This window comes from Coptis chinensis, chromosome 3 (assembly GCF_015680905.1).
Source record: "Coptis chinensis isolate HL-2020 chromosome 3, ASM1568090v1, whole genome shotgun sequence".
NCBI lineage: Eukaryota > Viridiplantae > Streptophyta > Magnoliopsida > Ranunculales > Ranunculaceae > Coptis > Coptis chinensis.
In genome coordinates, this window is record NC_141458.1 from 94,224,039 (window position 1) to 94,231,585 (window position 7,547).

Below are 7,547 nucleotides of genomic sequence, written 5' to 3' on the forward strand. Positions count from 1 at the left end.
AACCAGGTTGCTTGCTTGCATCATGTGTGCCTCATTCTTTATTTCTTTTTGGCCTAGAGACTAGAAAACAATTATCAACATTACCTTGCCTTCTGCAATATTACCGTTTCGTGAAGCGTGTTGCTATCTATATTTGGATAAGGGTCAGTCAGGGTTTCGACATTACTGCTGTTTGGCAACCAAACGGAATCTGTTGCTGTTCAAGTTTCTCAGGCCAATTGGGTGTTCTTGACCTTGGTCTAATCTGTTGCTGTTAAAGTCAAAGTTTTTCACCCCATCTCATTTTAGTGATAAAGCCAATTAAAATAGGTGTTTTAAATCGATAAAGTTATCGACTTTTTAAATTTTACCTTATTTTCATTTTTAAATTTCTTGGTCTAAGTTTTTATCGACTTTAACACTACTTTTAAAGAAAGACGTTAAAAAAGACCAAAAAAACCGACACTGTCTTACTCACTCTTACTCTTACATTGGCTTCCAATTTTCAACCTTTTTCGTATTTTTTAAAATTTATTCTCTCATTTATTTCCCGGGAAGCACAAGAATTATGCAATAGGGTGTGGTGTGTGAACCGAGGACAATAGTCCCACAACACTAAGAAATAATATAAAGCCAATGTCTTGTTCTAGTCTATAAAGGCCTTTCTAATAGAGGGTGTAAACTGTATAGAGTGTAAAATTTATACTTTAAATATCAAAAAACTCTTTCTAATGGGAGTAATATACCGTAGATAATAGAATATTAGTTGATAGAGGAAGTGAGGAATTCTCCATCTCGCTATCAGTTGATAAATAGCTCGGGCAACACCAACACTTTAACCAACGTCCGAACAAAAAAAAAAATCGGACGTCACTTTAAATAACGTCCCTTTCTAATTCTAAAGTCATAATTTGTAATTTTTCAACTCGGACGTCCACTTAAAATGACGTTCGAGTTTAAAATCCAATTTTTTTTACACTTCTCCATTGGAGAGTATATAGTGTGGATATTTATAGACTATACAATAGTATGCAATTAGAGTTGGAAAATCCTAATAGCACCTATGTGGAGCCTAGGTGGAGATGTAATTCTACACACCCCATTGAAGATGTCCTAAGCTGGTTAAGAAAGAACAATACGATGCTACCAAGATTTATGGTTATTATAGAAGTATATATGAGCGTAGTGTAGGATTGGATAGGCTAACCGTCCCAACTCTACAACGCATTGCAATATTGGCCTTCGACTTAAGGCATAAGAATCGAGATAAGTATAGGTATAATGCTACTCTCCTGAGCGACGTACTCCAGCGCCTCTGGGATTCAGATGGAGTTTGTGTAATTGTGACACAAAGTATAAAAATAATATATATGTCCTAGAGGCTACTTCTCTGGAAAGTCTGTTGGTATTGGTGATGAAACAAAAAGGCTCACAACTTATGGATGTAGTTCCGAGAGGAAAATTGTTGAGGTGGATTTTTGTAAACTAGCACATAGCCTTACTAGATAAAACACCACCCCTTGTTTCCCAGTCTAAGAGGGTTAAGGGAGAAAATAGTGATACCAATAAAATCTCTAGGCCTAAGTGCCTAACACAAAGATTCTAAAGAAGAAAATTGTGGACATCATTTGTGATAGTGAGTGAAGTTTGTGACCTGTGTTGAACAACTAAAGACATGTCCTCCCTCCAAAAATGAAAACTAAACGATTCAAAAGTTTGTAGTCCTTATTCTTGAACAAACATATTGTTGAAGTATGTATTGTCCCACATTTCTCTAAGTGTGGTCTGTTAGTATGGGCGGGCGCCTATCATGTATGCTTTATCTATAGGCGCGTGCCTATCAATTTGGAATGCCAAACTGAATCGTATCTAATACGTATTTCTTATTCTCATGTATTAAGATAATTTAACACCCAAGGTAGGTTAAGTATATATATATATATATATATATATGGGGTGGGATAGAGGCACAGTTACTGTAGCCACATTATGGGCACAGTGAATCCAAACCATTGATCTGTAGCAAATCCTATGGACATAGTCTACTCTACATTACCAAATCGAAATAAACGAAATTTCAGAAAAACAAAATTTTGCGAAACAAAAAACACGAAATAAACAAAAAATCGTGTTTACCTTCTTCTCCAAAATTAGATCGAGAATTTTTCTACCCTCTTCTCTCCAGAATTCACGAATGGGTTCTCTGTTGCGTAATATATGTTTGATGTTGCTGTTGCTTCTTTGCGTAATAGATGTTTGTTGTTGCTTTGCTGATTTGAGGTTTCAGAGTTCGGTTGTTGCTGCTTTGCAAGAAGCTGCTGAAGCTCTAACATATGATAACATTCTTCCTGGGTGAGCAAGTGTGTTTGCAATAATTGATAGTTTATGGAAAAGCAGTGGTAATGTTTTATTAGGATGTTTATTGCTTGGAAATCTAAGATAATGTTCTTCATGTTCGCCATTTTCCCATCATCAACGCCATTCTCATTATCTATGGAACTGCTAAGGATCGATCTCATTGTTAATGTTGTCGATAGTTGAGTTTTTGCTTACGGTTTTAGTGTTACGTTCCTTGACCTTCATTTCTGATTTTCTAAAACCAAGATTCTATTTATTAGGGTCCGTGATTTTGTTCCCCTTGGACTTTACGTGATTGCCATACTTTCAGTTTGCCAATGGAGTATTCATATAGAAGGATACTACGTTTCAAGCTCTTGTTTATTGTCGGTCTCAAGCGAAGTGTGGAACAAGAAAACATGATATGATTTTTAAGAGTACGATAGAGTTTCTACAAATTGCCATCTTACTTCAATTTCACATTGTTGCGAGAATCATTGAATACATGTAACCGAAATTCACTACATATTCTCGACTTATTTTGTTTAGTTGGGCCACAAATGATGACCGACTACCAAGTCATCAATATATCGATGTTTTGTCCCCTAATCATATTCTCGTCCTCTTTGATTACAATGAGTCCGAGTGATCTATTAATACCCATTCCATACAATTAGTTCTTATCGTGCTCATTCGATAATTGAACCATACTATTGATGCATCGATGCGTAATGCTAATAATAATCCTCAGAACGATTGCGTGTGGTGCCAAGTAGAAAGAGGCGTTCCTCTTAGTGAAGCTTTTACCGATGCATGATAAGTGGTTGGAAGACAAGGGAATTAAGCACACAAATTTTGTGTTGTTACATGGTCTAACTGGGATTGTCGTGTGATGTTAGAATCGAGTGTCGCTTTTAAGAGGATCCGAAACCTCCCTACTTCAACAGTAATTCTAATGAATTCTTTAATCCCATTTATATTTGAATCATTGTGTTCCGTATTTTTCAAGTTGTATTTTGAATTGTTAACCTCTATAATAACCTTTCAAAATACAAACATTTCATTATCAAGAAAGTGCAAGACATCCAATTACAACTTTTGACAAAGATGCGGTGATTTTTCAATTAAATTGAAATACCGTTGTAAACATAAATGATTTATCGTACACTAGGTTACAAGGTATTCTTTTGGTCATGACCTTAGTGAGAAAGGGTTGACAAGACAATTTCAGCATACTATTGATATGTACAGATCATCACATAGCCATTGATGTTATGACTTTTTTGAGGACGGTATCCCTAGGTATTGGTGCCACTCGTTAGGCAAACCTTTTCTTTTCTCGGGTCTTTAAAGTTTGCCGCTGGTACGACAACTATGTCTGAGTCCTTTGGGGCCTGCAAGATTAACAACTATTAGCCTAGTTCTTATCAGGACCAACAACGTAATCCATTCCCATTAGACAATATGGGTAAACAAAGATCAAGATGGAAACTACCTTCGGAACCTGAATTAGCTTCATATTTGCTTCCTCCAAAGTTTTCTGACCTTTTCTTGAATTGCATTTTGCACATGCTGTGATCTACAAGGACACACAAATGTATAGAAAGAAAGGTTACTGGAAAATGTTAAGAACGTAAAGCAAAATGTAAACAAAGTAAGAGTGTGAAGAATCCCTCTTGGCGTGGACATTAAAAAGCACTTGCATGCTTCCTCCCACATACCATCAACAAGTAATGAAACAGAAATCTACTTGACATGCTTGCTTTGTTTACATCATTACAACATACATCTTGTGTGATTTAGAAATCATAGTCACAAATGAAGATTAAAGTCGTGTTTCAACCTCAGAGGAAAGTTACTTGATGTTTTACTTAGGTTGAAACAAAGCAGAAACTAAGCCATGAAACCCACACAGAGCAAAACAACTTTCTGTTAGAAATCTACCATCAAAAGAGTTTACTCAAAATGCAACATATGAGGTTTTTACCAGATTTTCCCATTCCCATTCTCCACCACGTGAAATTGGCGAACATGGTCAACAAATGGGCTCTCGTGAGGAACAATATCTATTGAAGTAGCGCAGCGAAAAATAAAAAAACGGGCTGATTACAGTTTAAATTCTTAAACCTAAAATTGACAATCCAGATTTACTTAGAAGTAATCATAGTGAGAGAGCACAATCAAATGAAATTTTGAAACCTTCGTATCACTAGTGATTGCAATCAAACCCTACACCAGTCTACAATTCAATTATTTCACTAAATTATCTAGAGATTTAACATGTTTAATTGGTTTATTTACTGACAAATGAAAGCATCCCGGAAAAATATATTCTTTCGACTGAGGTGTTGTCTTATTCTTCTTCTCTTGACAACATGTAGCAGATTTGGTACCTGAAAGTAGGAGAGATTGAACTCCAAAGTAAGTTAAACTGAATTGATTGGAATAAGGTAAGCAACACCAGAAACATATAACTAAGAAAATATAAAATAGATGCCGGGGGAAGTAATAACACATATAGTAATATAGAAGAACAAAATAAGATTGACCTATAACCCATGAGCACTTTTCATACAATGTAGGAGGAACCATTTGGGTGAGTTTACATACCCTCAAGACAATTTGGAATATTGAAGGAACCATCATGAAGTTTACACCGATCGTAATATTCTAAAACATCACCGGCGGTAATATGATCATGAACCCAATCAAAAAGTGGAAATAAAAGAGTGAAACCAAAAGACAAGTAGAAGTAAAAGTGATGAATTGTTGAGATCTTTAGACCAAAAGCATCTCGTATCACAAGATTGCATTTTTAGGTCAGGCTCAGAGTGAGTAGTGTATCGACAAACAAACCAATGCTAAATATTGGTCTTGGAGAAGATTAAGGTCCAGTAAGATCTTGGAAATCAAGGCATTATTTAAACCGGCAGTTTGATAAATTGTCGTTCAATTAGGACAAAGATCGTGGTCGCCAGAGAAAGAAGAACAACCGACACAAACTTCATTCTTATGTGGTAGCGAGCTCTTTATAAGAGAACTTGTGGAAATTTCAATGAAGTTCCCAAAAAGAATGAAGTAATCGATGCTTTTCATGACACGTATATTGTATACAATAGGACATAGAACCAATCGTCGCAGAGGCACCCATGTTAAAATGGCCTCTGAACGAATTTTATTAATAGAATTTTTCATACATTTGTTTTTAAACACATATATATACACTCCAGTCTACTCCATGCCGCCTTTCTGGCTTTTAAAAGCCTGTCCACGCACACAAACCAAGCTTGCTTGAATCCCCCCATATATTACAAATGAAGAAGGGAAATCGTGCAGGAAAATTTCAAACTTGAGTTTGTCAAAACATTGCAACACAGAAGAAAAGAAGCATAGTGATTGGAGGAGATGAAGTGGAGTTCGGGTTGGAAAGCCTTGGTTTGTGTTGGGTCCCTAAGCATGTAAAGTAAAATGGTGGTATCCGGTTGTTTTGAGAGTGAGACGGACAAGGGCTGGATTGTGAATACTCAATCGATATTTGTCTCAATTGTGTAGTGAAGTAGATTGTCACCTTGGACTTTGACCACCTCAAGAACCATTACCAAGCCGAAGCAAAAAACTTCGAGAAATGACCTTTAGCTTCACTTATGGTTGCTAGGTGGTCGCCCTTGCTCTATTACAAATCAAACTGAATCTAGTAAGCTTCATTTATCAACACACCTTGTCTATGAATTCCAAGCAAATAGCACGCCTTCCAGACAACATTGATAGGCCTAGCACAAGATGAACACCATCGGACACGTTTTTCTTGGCAATACATTGGAAAATAAACTAATTTAGGATCAAACTATAACTCTATAAGCACTTATATATGGAATCTAAAAATTATATCTTGTATTGCAAGTCAACTTTATCATACAAAATCCACACTCAATTGAAAGAGGGGAAACACCACTTAATTTCTAACAATGTCGATAGCAAATATCATTTAAATAAAGGAGAAAAATACTAAACAAAGATCGACTTATGAGCATACAATACAATTCAACACTTCCAATATATTCACTGCAACTTAGAAATGAAGGCAAAAAAAAACAAAACAAAACAAAAGCTAAGAAACCTCCGGCCAAAAGGAAACTAAGCAAAGAAAAGAGATATATTGGGGTAAGCCTGCAGAGTAGGTTGTCTAAAAACACACCAATGCAAACATCTTTGGCAAATAAAGTGCAGTATAAATTTAACCATCATCTCAATCAGCAAAAGGAAAAGGGGTACTTAAAACCTATAATGAAAAGCCCACAAGCAATTTCCTTGATCTATTGGTTCTTTAAACAAATGCATTAACTGTTTACAACCCGAGGAATATACCACAACCAACAAGAAATCGTAAAATCGGATGTAACTGGCTAAATTGAAAAGACTTAATCAACCTCCTCAATCTTGGAATTCGAGAGAAGAGGGTAGAAAAATTTTCGATCTAATTTTGGAGAAGAAGAAAAACACGATTTTTGTTTCAGCAAAAATTTTGTTTTTCTGAAATTTCGTTTATTTCGATTTGGTAATATAGAGTAGACTATGTCCATAGGATTTGCTACAGATCAATGGTTTGGATTCACTGTGCCCATAATGTGGCTACAGTAACTGTGCCTCTATCCCACCCCATATATATATATATATATATATATATATATATATAAACTAATGGGTAGAGGATGAGTATACTCTCTAACATTTATTTTCCAGCCTCCATTCTTTTTCTTGGTTTCCCTCATTAATATAATGTTATAACTCTCCTAGCATCACTATTAATATGGTATTAGAGCATCATATTCAAATATGGGTGTATTGGTATCCTAGGAGAGTTGCCTACAAAATCAGTATAAAAATAAATAATAATTAAAAAAAATCAGTTTTTAGTATTCAAGTTTCTATTTTTCTAACAAGAAGAAACGAGTATCTAATTGTCTTAAAGATTATTGCTGCATACGAGTTCAAAAAACTATACAAGAAGGTAACCTAAGGATACCGACAAAGTTTGAAGTTCTCCCCCTTGGTATCTTGATTAGAGGCCGGCTTCTGTTTCATCTTGGTTTCCTCGACAACTTGCATGATTCAGAAACTTTATTGAAATCGTTGGGTTTCTTGATTGAAAGTATTGGTTCACAATATCGATTTCAACAGTACTCTGTGATTAACTTACTAGTGACTTGTATCATTGCAAACCTGCTTTGGTG

At 35.6% G+C, this 7,547-nt stretch overlaps 1 long non-coding RNA gene across 1 annotated transcript; it reads right to left on the minus strand.

The window, feature by feature from the left end:
* Window positions 1-3,677: 3,677 nt before the first annotated feature.
* Window positions 3,678-4,343, minus strand: LOC147511766 (uncharacterized). Its single transcript, XR_015217065.1, has 3 exons — window positions 4,304-4,343; window positions 3,812-3,895; window positions 3,678-3,710 (listed from the first exon to the last, which is right to left on the minus strand). It is a non-coding gene; the product is annotated as an uncharacterized LOC147511766 (long non-coding RNA).
* Between the last annotated feature and the right edge of the window lie 3,204 nt (window positions 4,344-7,547).